At 39.4% G+C, this 21,093-nt stretch overlaps 1 protein-coding gene across 2 annotated transcripts in view; it reads right to left on the bottom strand.

The window, feature by feature from the left end:
* The window catches only part of SPIRE1 (spire type actin nucleation factor 1), a 132,619-nt gene that overhangs the window by 52,723 nt on the left and 58,803 nt on the right, over positions 1–21,093 (bottom strand). The gene's annotated exons all lie outside the window — the stretch shown is intronic.

Here is a 21,093-nt window from a genome sequence, read left to right as displayed (position 1 = left end):
GTGGTCAGATTTGGTCAACTTCTTTGATAAATTTTTACAAGCACAATTTGAACTCATGCAATGTCCTATTCTGATTATTGTACCTATAGATATATCTCCTTTTAGTTGTAAAAAAGAATATATATAAGGAAAGTTTATGTGAGTGTGTGTGTGCATTTTCCTTCCTTCCTATATAGTTTCCTTATATATAGGGAACACAAGGCAGACATGTTCACAAAACTGCCCTTGATTCCTCACTTTCAAATGTTATACTGCTTTATGATGACGACCAAAATTTTCTTACACTCACAAGGACATAGTTGACAGACACCCCCCCCCTTCTTTTTTCTTCCTTTTTCTCTCTCCCCCTCCCCCCCTTTTTTCTTTTTCTTTCTTTTCTTTTTTTCCTTTTTAACAAATCGTATCATCTCCTTTGCAGGTAAAGGGAGAAAAACCGACACAGATACAGTGACAACGCATACCACAAAGATAGAATCTATTAAATATTTCCCTTGACTTAATGAAAAAGTCAGAACATTTAAAAGACCAAATTCTGAGTATGGTTAATTTGTGTTCCTTTCTCTCAATAACTAATCATGTCCTCACCTGCCTCACTATGTTTTCAGTAAGCTACTTCTGGTTATTAATTATAGTACAGATAAAAAGGGTTTCATTCTAAAATACACCACTTATAGGAATAACAGTAAGAATAATAACAGCAGCAGTTTCAAAAAGGTCATAAAATGGTACAAGTCTTCACAGCTGAGAACAAAATTTTATTTTTATACAGACTGCACACAGGTTTTTAAGAATGCTTTTTTCTTTATTAGGAGCATGTTAATTAGAAACAATTTGCATCAAATAGAAAGTTAATGAAATGCAGCAGTGGCAAGTTCAAGCAAGGATGAATATAATCTTGATTCTATTATGGAACAAGAAGTAAAGCAAAAAAAAATTAAATGCCTGCTGCTGAACTTAGTTGCAAAAGCAAACACATAAAAAGTTAACCATTTGGTTTATAAACATTAGGCTGCAGATATTAAAAGAGCGCCAGCAGCTTCTACTAACTTTCATGTTCTGAAAAATTGGTCTGTGAGTGGTCTTATATTATGTGAAGATGCATTACATACAAAAACCCCTTGTGGTAACAAAGTCAAGTGACTTAGCATAAATTTTTGGATTGGAGAAGGTAAGCCTGAAGAAAAAGGAAAATGCACATAGGACAGACTTTTTTTTCCGCTTAATTGTAATATATTGCACTTGCATGTTGTTCAGAGCACCTGACAAGCTATAACTTTGACATGAAAAAATACTGCAAAATCTAGGCAGGCAAGGCAAATCAAATATGAAATGTCACTTCTAGCCTGAGTTCAGGATATTTATCCACTTAAAAAAACCTAAAAATCACAGCTTTAATTTTGTGATAGTAGTGTTTGAAAAGCTATGTTACTGTAACACACCACAAAAATCACATCAGAATGTTTTAATAATTGAGATATGAAAGGACAGCCACCTAATGAATTCCTCCTCCTCTTACCATGTCATAGCTGTTGTGGTGCAAGAAGGATTAAAATCAGGTCTGCAGTCTTTTCCAGCCATTCAGAATTCATCGAGGAAAGGAAGCCTCTGATTACTGCTTAGTCTGACACTTGCCTTTTCATCCCTCATGAGACAACTTAGAACTATCCTAAGGGGAATGAACGCGAACAGTGCCCAGAGCTTAATACAAGGGCTGTTTGTTCTGTTTCCAAGAAGTCTCAAAAAGTATGGCTGAAAACAAATTATGTGGTCTTTGCAAACTGGTGAAGTATCAAAAATATTATCAACTACTGAAACATTAACTAGCTTGGTCTGTAAGTATTTCCATTTGCAATCATTGTGAAGAGCTGGGATTTTTTTAATTTTTTTTTTTTCCTAACTGAGCCTATCCAAAACCCAGCTTGACCCAAAGCATTCAATCTTTGTTTAGATCACTAAGAAGATTAGAGACTGTTTCCATCCACATTCAGGGTTCACAGAAAAAAAGGCATTATGTAAATACCATAGCCTTGCCAGCTCCTCTGTCCAAATTCATCCTCAATTGACTAGGAAACAGAGTGCACCAAGCCAAAGCAGTGTTAACAGAAATCACAATTTAACCATCCGATCAAACAGCATTTCTTGCATCTGCTTGAATATAGTCCATCAAGGGCTCCATAAAATTACAAAAAATACAACTGACACCTACTAAAATTCAGGCAGGTTTTGCAAAACCTTTTTGGCTAGATGCATACTGGAAGCTTCATCAAAACACCTGGCCTGCTGAAATTAAGATTTCAAAACATAAAAAGTGTTTCCACTTGCAATCATCGTGGGCAGAGGGCCTGTATAAATGTACCACAAAGAAGAAAAGGATTTCTTTTTCCCATGGGCCACAAAGACAAGCTATTGATATTATGCAAAACATACTACCAGCCTGCAAATGCCAGGCTTGTTAAGTGTTTTGAAAGCCTTGGAGTATTAACATAGACTTAAAAGACGTACTTTTTCTTAAGCAACAAGAAGAAATTACTTTAACTAACAGATCACTGAACATGCAACTGTACTAGGTATCTGCCTCATCCTTTGCAGTATGGTACTGCAACAGGTTAAAAAATAAAACTCAGCTTGAGGTGCCTTCCCAAGTCAAGGTTATTTTCTGAAAGATTTTATCTCAATGCAGGTAAACAAGACTTTTTTTTATTACAAAAATATATATCCTTTCATCCCTGTGAATATGAACTTCAAGGAGCCATCTGCCTTACCGGAAAAATCTTATCAATACAATACCTGTGTATTTGCAAAACTCAACCGAGTACTTTGCTTTGCTTTGCTTTATTATCCAGACTAAGGTTAAGGGGTGGACTGTTCAGAGGAAGAAGTGTTTTGACATGAACTTATAAGATGTTTCTGCCTGCTAGGACCACCCCTGTGCATAGTACATGGGACTTAGGCACAGTGCAAGTTTTGAGGTGGCTTTCACAACACCTAGAGCTAGCGCACCTGCTCCCCACCAGTTCACAGCTGCTCTCTCAAACTTTCCAGGCAGAGATTTGCCCCTGGTTCTGCCACGTGTTACTGCAGTGGGGCAAGGACTAGCTGATTTCTCTGATAAAGGGCTTTAGGGGAATACTAGCAAAGTAAGACTGTGATAAGACAAAAGGGATGAGAGCAGAGTTAGCTATTAATCCACAAAATAAATTCACAGAAAGTACAGTAAGTATTCCCAGAAAGTTACTCTTCCTGGAGAGCTACCTGCAGAAGCTTTGTAACTTTTTAAATTGGTATTTTAAATGATCATTTGCAAGTGCCACGGAATGTCCAATTGCTTGACATGTGAGCTCCTAATTAATTTTAAACACCTCAAGGAAAAGGTAGGTTTTCTGGTAACTGAGGTAAATCGCTAGTTTGCTGGTGTCAAGCATATCTACCTCATTATTTCAGTGTTCTCCAGCAACTTGGTAATGTTTTCCCCTTGTGCTGGTATTTGTTGTTTTGATCATGTTTTTCATCACTTTAAGGTGGACAAGAGGAGAACTACATAGTTCTCTACTTAGACAAGTTCAAAATTTAATGGTTTAAGTGATCCTCCCCATAAAATGGCTTAACAAATACATTCTTTCTTTACTGATTTTCCTTTCTAATATGAAAACCCAAATGCAGCAGCAAAGCTATTGCATTTAGCAATAACAGGTACAATTTGATGAAATAATGGCCTTGGTTGGTTCCCTCTTTCAGGACTGTAAAAAGAAGAAAAAAATGTAGCCGCTAAAATTAAAGCCAAAACTGCACATGGGAATTAGATGATGCAAGGACTGAAAACAGTGCTTTGCATAAGATCTTGATCCTTAGAGAAGTGTCCAGTTGCCTGTATCATACAATCTTCATCATCATTAACTACCCCCTGTTTTGCAAACTCTGACGATTAAAGGCCTTGAGCAAATTATTTATATATATGCTTAAATGTCAACCAGGAACAGACTAACAAATGTTTGCAAATGCTCTCCTGAGTCAGAACTTAAGTCAGCATGGAAGTAAAGTTGAAAGACCCAGGTGGGTAGACTATGTTTGGGAAATGCTGCAGTGCCATTTCATATGTTGTAGTTGTTTTTAGAAATACAAAGCAGAACTTGAGCAATTCAGCAATGCTCAGGATGAAACCGGTGCACAGTAAAGGACTCTCCTCCACTATTTTGTTCTAAACAAAATATGTGTCCTGACACTGTTTCCTCCAGGTACTGATTGCCTTGAGGTGCTGAGCATTGTGATTCATTTTCTTTCATAAAATCTTACACTTCACAGCTATTTGAAGAGTCTTAACTACTTTTCTACACTATTAGTCTGAATTTAAGCAGTGATGAGAATCTTGATAAAATTTCAACAGACAGCAACTGCAAGACTAACACCTCACTGAACTGTCTCATAAACTTGAACCTTTTCCAATGACAGAAACAATTAAAGGTGAAGACAATTTGTATTGTTGCATTTATATGATACTATCTTAAGGGAAACAAGTCTTACAAATATTTAACACAATTACGAACACTTCTGAAAGCATTTAAAACTTACATGGGTGTCAAGAAATGAAAAGCAAACTACAGTATACATTACTGACTACATTTCAATTTTTAAGCCCCATCCTGTATTTTCCACGCTCAGTGAACCCTATTCTTACTCTTTATTAGTTTTCTAAGTACAGAATGCAGACCTTGACTATCAAAATAGACTTCAAATGAAGGTGAACCTATGTTTCTGTGAGACAATATTTCCACTGGACATTTTGACATTAATTTTTCAACGACTGACTAATTTTATGTGCTAGTGCAGACTTCTTGGCAAAGCTGCGTTCGTGTAAATTATCATTTCTTCTTGAAAGCTGTTAAGCTATTTTTACCCCTCAAACACCAACCCCCACCCCCCCCTCCCCAGCTGTTTCTGGAATATGTGTTAGGTGTATTGTTACACTGTCTTTACACAGTGGACTAACAACATCCTGCTTCTCAAAGAGGCTTGTTTCAAAAGAGCCAATTAAGTGAAAACCAATTCTGCATTCTCTCTTAGTTTCAGAGAAACTGTGCTCTGTTGTTCCTCAGCAGAATAATGGAGGAATTAATAATATAAATATGCAGTAATCTGAATTTGCTAGCTCTCATTCTTTTGACTATTCAGTGGAACATCAATGGGATTATTCATGAGCAAGGGTGAAATCCTACAATTTATATTTTTCCCATTCTTTTTACACGAAATGTCAACCCCTGCAACATTTAGCAAAACCACTAGTTAGCCTGTCAGCAGCAACCGTTTTCTAAAGCTCTCTGCTTCACAACATGGCAACAGCTTTGTGTACATTCGGCAGCTCTCATCTGTACCACTCACATATCTGCATTTCATGCAGGAGCAGTAGCGTGAAGGACAGGATGGAGGCATCTGGGTAAGAAAACTAGCTTCAGAAACGGAGTAGAGGCATAGATAGGGAAACATGATAAAATTAGATAATTAAAGGAGGAGAGGAGTGGCTGTACATATTCACAGGGCTACCTGTAGTTGTTTAGGTAACAGCACATTAAGCTGTGGAACCACCCTTTACATCATTAAATAACTTAGACCTGAACAACTGATAGCACCCCTAATGTCATTTCGTATGGTTGTCTGCCATGCTTCTCAGGTCCTCCTTAGGGCTAGGAAGGAAGGTACCTTCTTACTGGAACTACTACTTCTGTTCAGCAGAAAAGAGAGGAGAGCTGGCTTTCTACCAGGATGCTTGGCATATGCAGCAAAGAATGAGAGCAGGATAGATGCCCTTCTTTCTTCCCCTCTCCCCAAGCCTCTATACAAGCATATAAAGCAGCCATTACACTCAGGGTACTGCTTGAAAAAAACCCGAGCACCTCTGGAAAAATAGTAGAAAATAGTGAAATTTTCAAATGGAATAAAAGAGAAAACAATTTTATCAAAAGACAACAGAAAATGGTGGGGGATGACTCTCAAATCAGAAACCAAATCTCACTGACACACCTAGAGAAGGAAGGGGAGAATAATGCAGAGGAGAGGTTGTTTCTCTATCAATTTTTCAATAATGCCCATCAATCTCATTACTAAACAGTTCAGATGTTTGCACACTTACTAGATGAGAGACAATATATTAATGCAAGGCAGTTTTATTCATGAGCCACTTAAAATCCAATTAAAATATATCAACTAAAATAAAAACATGCACTTTCCTTGGCAGCAGTTTACAGTTCATGTATAGAGCTTTAAAATGTGTGTGTGTGGGAAGCTTGTTTGTTTTTATGTAAAGCACTGAAACTTCTCTCGGTAGGCATAATAATAATTTGCTTTCATGTTTTGTCCTGAAGCATGACTTTTTATTCCTATCCAAAAAAACAGATTTCCAGCTGCATAACCAAACAAACTGCATTACTAAACATAACAAGCTTTTAAACTTCATTCCCAATGAATAAATCCAGCAACTTCTAACCAGTCTCATTTTGCTTTCATTAGATCTCAGTGTATGGAAACCTATTCTATTCCTTCATGTATGCCGTGCTCCTTATTTGTAGTACCTTTGTCAGGGAAATCAGGTCTTGAAATTCTGATCGCATGAAAAAGGCCTACAGAAAAATTCTTCCTCTTCTTCTTCTAGGCAAGCATGCTTAAAAATTTTTTGTTAGAATTTATAGCCATTGAATCTACATTGCAATTGTCTCATCAAGCATATCAGTTACATAAATGTTAATACTTAAAACATATGCAACTGTAAGGTATGAACAAAATTATTTAACCCACAATTTATTGATTAAATGAATTGATTAAAAATAAAATACTGTAATTTTGATTCAAATATATATATTTGCTCATTCAAGCAGAACAGATATCCAATAAATCGGAACTTAAAAGGTGTTATATTCTCCCCAATTCCCTCTATTTCTAGTTGTGGTGTCTTTTTTTGTCCTTTTCCTCCATGCACACTCCGTTCCTGGAAATTGTCTCCAGTATGGTAATCACTAGAAATTGAATTATCTAGAGTCAATGGCTTTGACATACGCCCTGTATATAGGTGGGATTAACCACCTGTAGGGACTGCAGATGGTGTTTATACTGCCCTGACTGCTCAGAGACTTGAGGGAAATACAGCTTTACTGCTTTGCTTTGGCTCCACACATTTCTTGCCAACAGCAGCAACAGGAGTAAAACCACCACTCTGTCAAGCATTCAAGACCACTTCATAGATCCCAAACTGCACTGAGTCTACACTGTGGGGACTGCAGTTGTGCTGTAGGGGCTCCATCACAGTAGCTGCCTTGCAGTCCATGCTGCATGTATTCTCTCACCCTTGTGACACTAGGAATTACCAATTCTATTTTGCCAATCGAGATGTGAGGTCGAAGCAAAGCCTACCAAGGAGCTGGTCAGGAATCTTTTCTAGTAAAGAAAATTCAAAAATTCTGGATCAAAGCCATAGCTGACCAAATCATGTAGGATGATACAGCATATTTTTCCATCATGTCCCTGCTCTGTTGGTCCATTTGCACTCCTATCTGCTAAAAAGATTTCAGTCTCCATACGAGAATTTAGAATGGACAACCGTAGTGAATTATTATGCATCTGTAGTAATCGGTGGTTTTTCTGAAATCTTAGGTCCTGAACTCGTAGGAATATATATGAAATGTAATCTTCATTATTCCTAATTAAGAGATTGTGAGGATTCTAGTACAATCTAAAGGCTGACCTCTTGCTCCAATCTTAAAATACATTAGTTTTATTTTAACATCATGACTCCTTGGAGGGAATAGGAATGAGTCCTTGCTTCTAAAAAGGATGAACAACACCGACCTCAATGCAAGATGAGAACCCAAAGATACAGAGCAAGAGATCGTCTCTCGCTAATAAACTAAATTCAGAAACATTTCTTTTTCTTTCCTAGGGTTTTGCTGTTCTTTCTAACAGTTAGGTTGCTTATTTCAAAATGTGCCACTTGTAGAAGGAGGCAAAGCCATGCAACTTGGCCAATCTCTGATTGCAAAAACAAGCAAAGTTTGTTATATTTTCAAAAAGAGCTACTTGTGCTTTCAAATGCTGAGCATTCTGTTTGAAATAGATTTCTCTGCACACTGAAAAAAAAAAGCATTGGAAAAGAAATACCAAGTTTAAAGTATTTGAAGAGTCTTCCCAGCTCTCATTACCTTGCTTTTAATTAACATAATTTTGCACTTCAGGTTATTTCAACCACATCAGATAAGTCTTACCATTCTTAACTAAGAAGAAGCCTTGTAGAAACAAGCATGTTCCACAGTAAAAGGGTTTTGTCCTTGACAGAGAATAGTTACGGAAAAAAAAAACCCAAGAAAAAACAGCAATAAAAAAAAACCACACACCACAACCAGCTACCAGCTGCCTGTTCATCAAAATCTTATTATCTGAAGGGAAAAAGAGAAAATGGAAGGAGGCAAATCACTCTCCTAGTTCTTCAGTCAACTGCTGCATGAGCGCTTTGTTTTCAAACACACCTCTTAAAATAATTAAACTATTTCGTGCCAAGTATTCTAAGGACCTGCACCATAGGTAATTATTTACCTGTTCTCAGTTACATATCATGAAAGATATATCTCTGCAAGTCAGGCAGGAACTCCCAGCTCAGTTCTTCAACTTCAAAGCTACCTTTAAAACCCCTGGCACTTGCAGAGGCATCTACTACATGTCCGTTGAAATAGATGCTTTTTCATGATACCTTTACCAATGCCTTCCAAAGCAGAAATATAAAAGGAATTAAATCTCTAGAAGGTAATTAATACTGTAGTGACCTCAGTCCATGGAGAGTAAGGTTATCAAAGGGGTGATCGTGGTAGAGCGCTTTCCTGCATGTAGTCAATGACCAATTGTTACTCTTGGGTAATTCTTTTCTGTACTGACATTTTTCATGATAAAGCCACTTTAGAGGGTCGAAACTCAGGGCAGTTATTTTAAAAATAAACAAGACTTAAAGAGCAAAGTACAGGTAACTAGAAATGCAAATACATAAATCTATTTCAAACACTGCTACCTTCAGCAAGATGAAAGCCGGTTTAACATCAACTTCATATAGAAGAACTTGATAGCAATGGATAAAGGGACAAACCTAAGACACCAGCAAAGTGCCTCAGCTGGAGTTTGTTGACAGCTCTGAACTGAATTTAGGATGTACCATCACATCTACAAAGAGTCTGGTATAAAACCAATAAGTGTTAAAGCTTACAGATTTAGATAACTGAAAATATCACTCTCTTGTCAAAAAGCCCCAAACTAAGTGTTTCTAAAGGACTTTTTGCCAGTATCCTGAAGTATACATCAGGGTCCCATGAGAAAGACGACATCAAGCAAGAGCTGGGGGAGGCGGGGAAGGCGAGGGGGACTCAGTTCCCTCAAACTCTGCATGACACCAGCTGGGAGCTGCCAAGAAACCACTCTGCTTGCAGCATCTTCATTAAAAGGCCTAGATAGCTGCCAAATTAACCTCAAGGAGAGGTTATCTTTATCTGTCAGAGTGGTAAAGAAAATTATTAATTATTTTATTGTGGTAGGCATGTAAGACAATAGAGCCTAGTGGGGAGGTGGCCTAGTTATCTTGCCAGTTATCTCACCTCAGCAGTTTGCTGCTGCGCACCTAGGCAGAAATAATACCTGGTAGGAGATTACAAACCTCTCGAGTTTCATCTTTATGGTGGAAAATGTCCTGGATGGGACAGAGACACCCATCCTGTTTTTCCTGGTTGCTTGACCCTGGAGCCAGGCGGAGGGCAGATGGGTGCCATGGGAGAGGAGCTGGAAGGAGAAGGCACACCCCCTCTCCTCCCTCCTTCTTCAGCTGCTCCTGACAAAAAGCAGGCCCAGGTAGGAAAGAAAAAACAACCTGTAGTGTTCAGAGGTACGCTTTTTGCAACTATTTTGCAGTTTGTTTTTTTTTTAAAGGTTTCCCGGAAGGACAGATTTCAGCACTTCTGCTGAAGGTGACACCATGAGGCCAAGTGCCTCTGGCAGCCAGACTCGTCACTGGAAAGTCCTCAGCAAAGCACCTTGGCTCCGAAGGCGGTAAGCACCATTTCCAGGACAACAAACTGCAGTAAGTGCCCCTCCTTTGCTCACTAATACACTCAAATGCGAAAAGGACTGACATCAGCCTTTGAAAGTAACCACTGTGCTCGTTTTAAAAGTAAAGCAGACCATGTGTTGACCTCCAATTACACTGCCCAGAATGAAAAATCAGGACAACTGTTTAAGACACCAAATGACATCACTTTAATTAATGAAACCTGTCTATCAACATAATTCACTTAAACACTTGTCACATTCAAAGCTGCTCTAAAATTACATTAAAGGGATTTACACAAACTGTCCCCAGCTTTCTTGATCAAGCTAAGGTACAGGAATACCTTCACTTTCTGTATAGGTTTATAAGAAATTAAATGCAAACACAAGGACAAAATTAACTTACTGAATATTTTTATTTCCAAACTTGTGTGTTGCCTGGAAAATGTATTTTCTATTTATTTTTACCTCTGAGCCATTAAAAATATTTCTACTGTGACACGATTCCTCTGTCCAGACATGAAAAGACTTAATAAATCATGCTGACTAATACTCTCCTGAACTTCAGTTTTTTCATTTGTTTGTTAATATTACACGCTACCACAGAAGTCAAAGTTTTTTAAAAAAACAAGCCCTACAGCTCATTTTCTTCCCCCAAAGCCATCATGTTTTCAAACATCACCTTATAATCTTTCCATTTGAGAAAGTGGATTGAGGACAGTGATATTTTACATCTACGTATGCGAGTGTGTGTGACTGCATAAAATACATATATGAGGGCTTGTTACACACAGTATGATATAGTGGACTGGTCAACATGAATTGATTAGAAGAGACCAGTTCATAAAGAGATTTGGCTTCAAGAGAATTTGCTCATCTAAAGCAAGTGTTGGTCTTAGTGCTCACATCAAGAAATCTTGGCATGCCAAAAAGGAAAAACAAATACAATTGCTTATTAGGACCTTCTTGTCCCAACTCCAAGCTTGCTTTGTCCTAAGAGAAAGCCAGGCAAAAAAACATAGAACTCTCCTTTGGCTTAAATCACCCAAAGTATCTTGTTCTTCCTTGCCATCATGAAGTCAATAACAGTAAAACAAGTGCCTGTTTTTTCTAGTGTTTAAAATCAAGTTTCTAGCCCCTTTCTCAGAGATGCAAATACATAAATAACAATAAAACAAAGGGGTTTGTTCTCTCTTGAGGGCAAAGGCAAAAAACCTCCTCTGTTTTCCATCCGACCAGGCTTCCAGAAAAAGTCTTCCTAGTGCCTTCTTTACAGGCTTTACACAAAGCAAACTCAGAGCAGCGTATGAAGCATTGCCCCTGCATGCAGCTGGCTTCCTTGAGCATGATCTCTTAGCTCCCTGCCCTTGCTGATCCCTCAGCCAAATCTTCTTCTTTATATGATTTAGTTTGGGTCTCCTAACAATGAGTAGCCATGGTTGCTACTCAGCTCTGCCAGTTTGCTTTGCCTTCCCACACAAAACCCCTGAATTCCCGTGCCTGCTGTCTTCCTATAGCATCCAGGCTAGCCTACACCCTCCCTTCAAAAAACGCTCTGCTAAACTTAGTAGATTCGAGGAGTTTATCTCTTGGGTCCATTTTGTTCAGTTGCACAAGTTAGTGCGAGTTATTAGGAAGGCTGCTAGAATGAAATGTTCAAATAATTCTCCACCAGTATGCATACAAGACTCATCTGCACAGATGCACAAGCTTTGTGATAGTATGGCCCAAATGATGCAGTTGGCAAAGCTAAAACTACCCGAGAAATGCACTGAAACCATCACCCAGAAGAATACTGCTTTTCCCATTGTGTTATTTCATTAAAAATATTTACAAATCGATCATTTAAAATACACTCAGGGCCATGCATCCTGCAGACAATAGTCTTTTGAAAGCTACCCTTAAGACTACTTCAGTTACAATACTATTTAAGGATGTTGCAACTACATGTTTTAAACAAAAACCTACTGTAAAAATCCTTTTACTAAGAAATGCAAAACATTCCCTGTCTTCAGACCAATCTTTGGGATAAATACGATATTCTGACTTCTAGATTCAGATCTTGATGGGACAGCACAAACTAATGTACACTGTTTATTTTTTTGTATCAAATGGCCTTATCTCACTTAAATGTTTTTCTAAAATACAGCATGCAACAGTACACTAAGCAAAGTGGAGCAGAAAATGGCATCATGGGAACAAAGTAATCAAGAGCATATTTAAAAAATAGATTACTATTTTTGAAAATTAGTGGTACTTTTAAGTCAATTCAAACAGCTTTCCTCCAAATGTTTCATTTCTTTTAATAGTGTTACCGGCACTGAAATAAATGCACCAAAAGAAACTTTGCCTCAAGCCCAAGGCTTCCTCTTGAATAATTCAAAAGCAAGAAGATCACAGTGCTTAATTAAAGGGCCCTCACTCCGTTTCTTCACTTTTCCCATGTTGCTGTTACAGTACAATATGCCTCTACAAGGAGGCATAAGCACCTATGCTGCTTCCATTTTCTTTGGCAATGCAATTATACCACCCTTAAAGTGACTCTGAACTAGCAATATCGACAACTGAAATACCCAGAGTTTTTTACACAACTGCTATCAGCAAGAAAAACTTCCGAGTGTCCTTAAATCTAGTCATTTGTGTCGTGGCAAGAACTAGAAAAGGCAAAGCTTCCACAGCCACTTTTCCTCTTGACGTCTCTCCTGAAAGGGGTGGTAGACTGTGAGGCTCTAACACCTCACAGAAGTTAGAGACTCCAAAATGGATAGTGGACAAGCACTTGCAGACTCTGCCATTGGACCTTTTGTTTCAGCCTGGAAGGGCTAACGTATTTTCCCCCAGCTAAATCAGTTGGCCTAATTAAGAAGTTCTCCCCCACCCCATAAATCCTGCTTCTCTCGTGCCTGTAGAGCATTACAGCTACAAGAACACCTATAGCGCCCGCTTCAAACAAGAGCTGTGTACACACAACTTTAAAACTGCAGAAACAAGTTAATCTACTGTTCTGAATATGGTTTGTGAGGGCAGCTACTGGGAACCTTCAACGCATAACGTTATATGAGAGAGAAAATTGTACAGCAATTTTGTGTGTCACTGTTAATTTACTTGTCTACTAAAACAAATATCAAACTTATAATGTAAATAATACAAGCAGTACTGACAAGGTACATGGGATATTCCCTATGGGATGTTAGCATTACATGGAAAACAAAGAACAGTTGTGCCTTACAGACATGACAGAAGATGTCATGTGAATCTGTATAAAAATGGCCTGCGTTTTTAAAGCAGTAAAAGGAGCCAGTCCAGCTAAAAAGCTAACTGCAACACCACAAACATCCAAGACTGCAAAGTCTACATGCGTGGAAAGTAGATTCTGACAAGGTGAACCTTTGCCAAACCCTAACATAAGACAAGCTGCTGTCCTGGCTAATTTTTCTGAGCAGATCTACTGCCTTTACCAGGCTGCCAGTGAATCTGAAAAATCCATTGTAGCCTTCTGTGCAGTTTTAACACCTGGTGAGGGAAGGCAGTTACGATTTGAAGACGCAGACTCTCGGGCACATCCCTTCAGCTCTGGACAGGTCAGTCTGTCTGCATTGCCCAGCTGAGTGCTGGAGTTAATCCATAAGACAGAGAAGATACGGGTCACTTTTGTCACTGCAGCTCTGCTCTTTTTTTACTTTGTTAGTCACTACAGCATTACTGTGTTAATTGACCATTACCCTGATTTCCAGTCATTAGTTAGAATTTCAGATTAATCTGATCAAACAAAACGTACCTTGTGAAAGTAAACACTCATCGATCCACTTCAGTCTCTAGAGTCTATTTTAGGCAGCACAGGCTAACACAGGTTCTTTGAAACTTCAGATTAAACCTTGTATTCAGATGTGTTATTTTTAACAGATTGCTTTGCACATTTTAGACATTTGTATTTTTAAAGGGAAAACTGGAGCTCTGTCATGACAAATTCTGCATTTTATGCACTAAGGGACACCATTACCACCAAAGAATCCTTCCACCTCCACTAAGAACTGGAACTTTATTTTTACCCATGTATAAATTATTTATAATAATTGCAGCATAAAACAGATGGGAAAAAAGTCCGTGCCCTACTCTGCTTCTTTTAGATGCATAAAGGCTACACACAAATTTCGGGTGTATTCTAACCTCCCCATACATAAAAATAATCTGAACACCCAATCTGTGTTTCCTGTTTTTGTTGGACAACTCCTTGGATTCCTCAGACTATTTTAGACCTTAGACAGGTTATACCAGTATAATTATGTGAATTATGGGTACAGGGTTTTTTAACTGGTGTAGATGTGCTACTGTGAGCCATAATGGGAAGGTAAAAATCACCGCAGAAAAGGTGATTTTGTTTTGTCTCCCAGCCTGGAATAAGACACTCCAATCCATATAAGCCCATGCTGCTGGAAGGGATGTTTCCACTGTTCTGTATGAGAATAGGTAAAGCAAGGAAAAAACAAAAAGCCCTTCTTCTTGGTGGAAAGACCAAAGTCATGAGGGACAACTTCCTTGTACATTTGGTATAATCTTTGCAAGTACATTTGGTATAATGCAGTTCTAAACAAAACCTCTCAAAATAAGCACTGTGAACAGTACAAATTACTTCCACTTCTACTTATCTTTCACTTGCAGAGTTCTCAGTTGTCATAAATCCACTTGCTCTGCAGCTGTTCATAAAGCCCTTCCTATCAAAACCCTATTATTGTTGTTAAACGATTTTATTTTAAAACCAACAACATGGAGATACTGCTCATACATTACGAAGACTCAAACATGCAGAGAAACAGCCCTGCTTTATTTTGCACACCCTGCCCTTAGCTCAGCTCCCTGGGACTGCACAGTACCAGAGCTTCAAACGCTGACTCCCTTCATGACTCAGCCAGCAGCACAGTTTACTCTGCCAGTCCTTCAGTTGTGCCTGCACAAATGTTTGACAGGTCTTGCAGCAGGACAGACGAAGGAACTGATGGAGTTAAAAGAACAAAACCAAACAAAAAAACCTTTTGGGATGCTTTGACTAAATATAGGTGACATGGATCCCAGCCAAGGTGACAGCACAGACAGAAGAAATACACTATGGTTTGAATGAATAACCATGATGTGCAAGGCTTGCTTGGACAAGAGAAAGATAGCAGGTTTACTGCATTTCTAAGACAACTCCAAGTTAGCTCAAAGAATGGTGAAGGAATAAGAAAATGCCTGTGGATGGGTCCTATTCGGTCAAGACCTATACATTTTTTTGTTAACGCAATCTCAGCAATTTTTCTTCTGGGACCTTCACCATGTCTGTGTGTCTGTCTGAAGACACTGGGTAGAGATATTCTCAGTCAATATGCTTTGGGAGGGTAAGAGCCCAAAAGGGAATGTTTTTAAGCCCCCGAGCACAGGAGATGAGCACTGGTCCTTGGGACTTCGCTGCTGAACTCAGAGGTCCCACTTCTGTCAATGCAGCACAGAAAGGGCAGCCAGGGAGCGTGCCAACACAAGTCGCCACCTGCTCAGACCAGCACCATGAAGGTCCACATTCAGAGGCCCAAACTCCCAAGGCGCATCCACCTGAGGGTGCCCTATCACTGTAGCATGATACAGGGTGGTGTTCACAAAATCATTGGTTTCTTTCTAGCTTACAGTCCCCACAGAGTTAAACTGCAAAAAGAAACAGCCAAAGGAGAACTTGTCCCCTCGGAACTTAAGAGGTACAAAAATTAGGTAGCTGCACTTTCAGGGACCTAAAGAGTTGGGACGGGAGGTTCCTTGACATTACAAAAGCAGTCTCAGACAGCAGATCTGTGTGGACAACTGAAGATCCACAGGTAGATGATGACTGATTTTTGGTCAAGCCAGCAAATCAAACCCAAGCACTGTGACAACAAAAGTGAAGGGAAATGAGGACTTCCAACCCATGTGGAGACATAGATTGCCTTTTTCTAAAAGAAGATATATCAAGATAAAGACTAGCATGTGACATTTAAGTACATTAAGAACAGGACTCAAGAGAAGAGAGCTGATGGCTTGTCTTTATTGAGCATAATGATTTTCACAAATGCATAATGTTGTTGCCTTTCTTTTTAATATAAAATGTACTGACAACATTTGGGGCATTGGTTACCATCTCAGTAAGGTTCCAAAATATTCACCAGCTTCAGAGTCACAGGGCACACTGCAAGCTGCTTGTTTTGAAATGAAGCATAAATACTGTTCAGCAGGCTCATACAAAAATGCTAAAGCTGACCCAGCCTTAAACAGAATAACATTCACAGAAAGCTGTATCTTACTAATTTTAACCTCATGGACTAGGCAAAATTAGGGGCCTTTGAATTCCAGTAACATAAACTCTTTAACTGTCTGTCATAAACAAATACCCAGACTTGTTTTTAACTGCATTTTCTGGTTCCTCTCTGACAGGTTCCCATATTATACTTACATGGGGACATACCATATTATGATAATAACGTATGCCCTCAAACTCAGAGGGAGTTTCCAAAATTCTTAGATCTAAATGTAGATCTTCTCATGCCGCCTGTAATCGCATGGAGATAGGACACACTCTCCTTTTCCTCTATAATTCTACACATACCATAGATACTTGAGCTGTACTACCATCAGAGTACTCAAAACAAAACACAAGCAGATCAGTATCACCACTGAATTTCAGTTCCTTTCAGCTGAAAAAAGTCTGTCATATACTTGAACTACCAAGACATACAAGTCACCTAGACTTAAAAGTTTCTCAGTTTAGAGACCATGCCAATGATGAAAGGACAATTAAAATACCTGAAATATGGGGGGGGGGTTGACAGAAACATAATTCATTCTTCCTCCTTGCTTACAAGCAAAGCACAAACATGAACTTGTACTAATAAAAATATTGCAAACCGTAACCTTGTTTACATTTTTTATAGCACGATAACACAATACTGCATATGCTGCTCTGAAAATAATTTTCATACAAATTAAAAGGTCAGCATGGGGATTTCCTAAGTACAAGTTTTGTTTACTATGGGACCTGGGTCACTAATTCGTCTTTGTGAAGCAGCAGTTGCACGACAGTTAATTTTTGGTCAGAATTAATGAATGTTATTACTGCACTACCTAAAAGTGATTACTCAGGTAAGGCCTGGGACCAGAGGCCACTGAGCACTGGGGGCCATCCACCCATATTTGTCTCTGAGATGAGAAGGTGTGGCTCAGCTACAGATAGGGTTCCTGTTAAAGTTGAGTTAACTTTCAGGATGAAAGGTGAACATAAGTAAGAGCAAGATATCGGTTCAGGAAGACCACTGCCTCCTTATGTATCTTCTACGAGACCTGCAGAAAAAGGTAGCAGAGGCAGTGACAAAGGTTAGTGTCACGACTTGCAGATACTACTGACAACACCTCTGCTCTGAAGAGGAGCTAAGGTAAAGTCTAGTACTGGTAGTAGCGATTTGGCTACGATGACATTGAAAGCTGGAAGAAATGTCAGAGCTAGGGCTAGCATGGCAGTTCAGCCCAGCAAATACCAGCACAGACTAAAACCTGCTATCAGAGGGTAATGTGGCTTTATTTACATCTGGAATTAGAAGAGGGTGGTGGCCTAGAATAAAGGATAATACTGGAATTGGGTTTAGAGTTGGGGCTCAGGCCAGCAGATATTGATAAACTACAGCTTAGAAAGCACCTCCAGATTAACATGAAAAGTGGTGCTGGTTTAAACCATCTGACTGCAGAGATCTGTGGGATAAGGAGTTAGATAATGTTAAGATTAGAAGCGGAATTAGGGTTTGAGCATACCCTGGAAGAGGTTGATAAACTGCATGATCTCGTTCTGGTATCAGGGAGGGCCACACACCATGATAAAGGTGCCACATGACAGGGCTTCACACACCCTTAGCAAGCCCAACACCGCCCAGCATGCCAGGCCTACTCTGTCTTTATCCTCTGTTGACCCAAGGCTCCCCAAGCCATACACATGCTGTAGACCCACTGTGTTCCTGACCCCTCAGGATTACTGTATATGTACACTTCTGTCCTTGTGTATGTGCGCAGGGAACCTGGCATTCCCGAGACGTACAGATTTCCTGTACCGTAGATGCACGGTGTGCATGTACTGTGCAGGGGGGCAAGGAAGAGAGCCCCAAACAAGGAAAGCATCTGTCTGAAAACATGCAGTCCTTACTGTCTCTATTTCTCCCACCATTTGCACTAGGGCTGCCATATCCGAAATACATCAAAGACCAAAAAAGTTAAGCGTCTGGCAACCAATGTCTCCTCCCTTCACAGACGCATTTTTAAAAACAGTGGATCAAGTCTGTGCAGCAGGTTGGTCCTGCCAAGGAAATCAAAAGCCAAATATACCGAGAAGCAGCACAAAAGCTTGTCTGTGTCTTCTCCAAAAAGGAGCTTTGCCAATGATGATCTTGGCAGTACTATTTAGCATTTACCCTTTTTCCCAATTCTTGGGAAAAGGTGTCCACCGTGTTACTCAGCATTTTCCAGGTTAGGAGAGGGTTCAGGTTTGACCTTGCCTACTTTACATTACAGAAAAACCTGACACATATCTTGTCTATCTCTGTGTTTTAATCACAAAATAGGTTCACCTACATTAGTGATTAATGGTGAAAAAATCAGTCTTAGTGGTAGACAGGCCTTGGACCTCACAATGATACTTTGTGGGGAAGGACAAAACATATAATCACATTTCAAGGACAAAATCGTGTCCATACTGGAGACTATGTAGTTAAAAACCTTGAAAATCAATATAAGTACACACAGCTCATCTCTACCATTTTCCAAGCCTGCAATTTCAAGAATGCAGGGTAGGCAAGAACAGCAGTTGCTCAATTCAGTGAACAAACCTGCTTCAGCATTCACTACAAACTGCAGGGGAGAAAGCTTCACAGTTGAGTCTCACGGAGAGGGAATCACAATAATCGAGCCTCATGGTCACACTATTGTTGTGAAACAGTCACTGGGTAAATAAGGGTGTAGCCTGCAATATAGATTACCACTGGGGTGGGGGTGGGGTTGGGGGGAGAAAAAGCCCCATGCAAAACATGGTCTTACCCCTGAAAAGGTATGAAGTCAAGAAAAAATGATCTTACAAATCTGCACCAATTGTCAAAAATGCGGCAGAACAATGCTGCCATTCTAGTACTGTCAATGCAGTAATGACACAGACTAGGGAATAAAGGCGAGTTGCAGAGTTAAGTCTGCAGCAAATATTTTAGGCAAAAGCAAAAACAGCAAGACAAGAGAATTCCAAGGGATGAAGGAGTAAAAGTTAGGATGATGTAGAAATGACAGCCAAACTTCGGTTCACTAAGGTGAAGTCACAAAAGTGGTACATGTCCAGAATGATAAGAAATTAGTAGAAAAAGATTATAAAAGTTAAAATGTAAGATGCTGATTTTAAAACATATAAATAGGCAGGTACCTCAGACTAGCAGAGATACGTATTAACAAAGCAGAACCAAAAAGGTGCCATCTTGGGTGAAATCTGACCAAACATTTTCTTAGCCTTTCTGTATTTCAGGGATATGTACCAGTGTAACTGAAGGAGTTCAGAGACGTTTTCCAAACTTATCTTTTCTTGTTTGCAGAAATCAAGTAAAGAACTTGCAAAGAAATCACTTCTACGAGACACTGCCCTCAGCTCTGCATATGCAAATGTCTCTTTTGCCTCTGCACTAAGCGAAACTTCCTCTTAACGATCCAACTTTGATTGTCCTACCAATTCACAGCATTTTTGCCAAACTGGGGGAAAAGATAATATATTGCATCTACCCTCTATGTAACACCGCGCTGCTTGGAGCAGCTCCCACGGGGGCTTAGCAGGGTGCTACTGGCAACTTCTAGGGAAGATGACTGGGTGACGGGGAGGAGAGAGAGCAAAGCAACCTTCGCTCCTGCCTGCAGCGAGGGAGTGGCAGGGGCTTGAAGGGGAGAGCACTTCATCCAGCCAGGCACTCTCCATCATGGGGGAGCAAAAAGCCATTTCATTCATTGCTCCCTCTGACCCCTGCGTCTCTGAGGGAAGGAGAAAAAACAAAGGCATTAAGCATTTAGCATTATTTCTGATACAAGGAGGATACAAAAGCATCTCAAACAAAAGTTACTCCCATTCCAGTCTCCTAAGAGCTTCCCTCTTTGCCGTCAACTCATCAGAAGTGGCAGGTTTTAGTGGGGTCTTGTTTCTGCATGCTAATGTGTCCTGATGTGCTATCTGGACACTCTTCTAGTCTCAGCTTCCACCACTACACTCTTAATTTCTGTGACACACTAAGCTTCTGGTCCTTAGATAGGACCTGCATTTACGAAGAAGCAATATACAGGGTTCAATCCTCTGGTACAAGGTAGCATACAATTTTCCAACCTGTATTAAACTCTCAGATTATTTATGAGGTAAACCAATTATACAAATTTTGTCAAAATCCATGCTTATTAATAACTCTGCCTGTACTAAGAGCTCATTGGGCTCTAAAATTTGTACTGAAGACTACTCTATAGAAAATAGAGGGTTAATACTTTTAAATTCTTGTTCACGGTAGCCCAGATAACATTAAAGAATCTGTTGCAATCAAAATACATAAGCTCTATTTCCAAATCTCACAACTCAGGTCAAGAACTGCAACCATAATGACTGTCAATGAAATACTGTATCCTGACTCACTCCATACAAATAAGCTATAAAAGTACTCCTCTGCCTCAGTAGACAAGGGTGGCAAAGGAAGAAACTGATAAGGAATAATTAAACTAACACCACACTAATGAAAAGGTGAATTAATTCAAACAGCCCGTGAAGTATCCAAGTGTACACAAAGTAATTCAACAGACATTACACTGGAAGGCTAACTATCCAGTGCATGGATGAAATCAGAATGTGATATTAATGGCACATCCAAGGATAGAGTTGATCACGGATTTTCTGTTGCTTACTGTCGAACATGAAATAATACTGCATGTCATTTTTGCAAGCAAGCCTTACAGAATGACCAGAGAAATCAGAAAATGATACAGCCAGTATCA

The sequence above is a fragment of the Buteo buteo genome, chromosome 3 (assembly GCF_964188355.1).
Source record: "Buteo buteo chromosome 3, bButBut1.hap1.1, whole genome shotgun sequence".
Taxonomy (NCBI): Eukaryota; Metazoa; Chordata; class Aves; order Accipitriformes; family Accipitridae; genus Buteo; species Buteo buteo.
Note: the sequence above shows the minus strand (reverse complement) of the source record. Positions and strands in the feature narration are given on the sequence as shown.